The sequence below is a fragment of the Rhinopithecus bieti genome, unplaced genomic scaffold, assembly GCF_001698545.2.
Source record: "Rhinopithecus bieti isolate Rb0 unplaced genomic scaffold, ASM169854v2 scaffold_30337, whole genome shotgun sequence".
NCBI classification, from domain to species: Eukaryota; Metazoa; Chordata; class Mammalia; order Primates; family Cercopithecidae; genus Rhinopithecus; species Rhinopithecus bieti.
Genome location: NW_016813238.1, coordinates 862,062 through 863,482, shown reverse-complemented (window position 1 = coordinate 863,482; position 1,421 = coordinate 862,062).

Genomic DNA, 1,421 nt, shown 5'->3' with positions numbered 1-1,421 from the left:
GCTTTCATTATTTCATGGGTGACATCAGCCAGAGAGACAAGAGTCAAACCTCAAATCTGTCCTTCCTTTCTGACTTAAGTTAGGGGTACATATAATGGGGAAGGAAAATAGGAAGCTCAAAAAAAAAAAAAAAGAGGAATTGATCAACAGGCAGCAGGTGGTTGAGTGAGGGGTCTAGCATCTCATGGTAACCATGTAGAGGAAAAAATAGGAATTAGGGAGGGGTAAAGAAGAGGGGTTGGTCAACAGGCAGCAGGTGCATCTCATTTTCTGTGCTTGGTGATCCAGAAAGCCTCAGTTTCCTGATATTAGCCAGGACATCTGGCGATCATTTTCCTGGAAAGGATGTAAGTTTAAAATTGGGCCAGTTTTATGAAAACACATGGACACAGGGAGGGGAACATCACACACCAGGGCCTGTTGGGGGGTGGGGGGCAAGGGGAGGGAGAGCATTAGGACAAATACCTAATGCATGTGGGGCTTAAAACCTAGATGACAGGTTGATAGGTGCAGCAAACCACTATGGCACATGTATACCCATGTAGCAAACCTGCATGTTCTGCACATGTATCCCAGAACTTCAGGTGAGATTAAAAAAAGAAATAAAATAAAATTGGGCCAGTTTCAACACCACCACCACCATCCCTAATTTAGTTAGGCCTGGCACCTCTCCTCCCAACACACACATTTAGGCAGACCTAATCCTGGGCTCAGGCACAAGTTCATTAAGTTGTCACAACCTTAAGCTTCTCCTAATTCCCCTCAGGGTGGATATAGTGCGTAGTCTCAGCCTGTCCTTGCATATAAGGGATCAGAAATGAGATCTATTCCAGAACAAAGATAGGGCTCCTGGACTCATAATCTCCTGCTTCCTGTGACACAGTCTTGCAAGGGCCTGCCTTGGCCATTGGCCAAACTAGTGCACAAAAGTTTGCTTAATTTTATCTCTTTTTCTCTTTCATGTAAACAGAATCAAACCGTATGCATTTATCTGCAACATTTTTCTTTTGCTCTACTTTTTTACAGGATACAACCACATTAGTTGTAATTTATTCATTTTTACTTATATGAAGTAATTCATGTCACAATTTCTTTATTTACTCTTTTGAAGTGTTTGATATTATGAATAGAGCTGCCTGCTTCACACACTCACTCAGTTTATTTAGGGTATAGACTTTTAGGAGTTAAATTATTAGAATATATCGTATGTACATATTCAACTTTATTAGATAATGCTACATGGCTTGATTTCTCAACTTTTAAGTTTTGACAATCTTGTGGATTTGAACTAGTAACTCCTTATGGTTTTAATTTGCATGTCTGGAAATGCTAATGAAATTATATATATTTTTAAGTTGAGTTGACTCGTTGACTAGTTTTCTTTTTTCTTTTCTTTTCTTTCTTTTTTTTTTTTTTTTTTT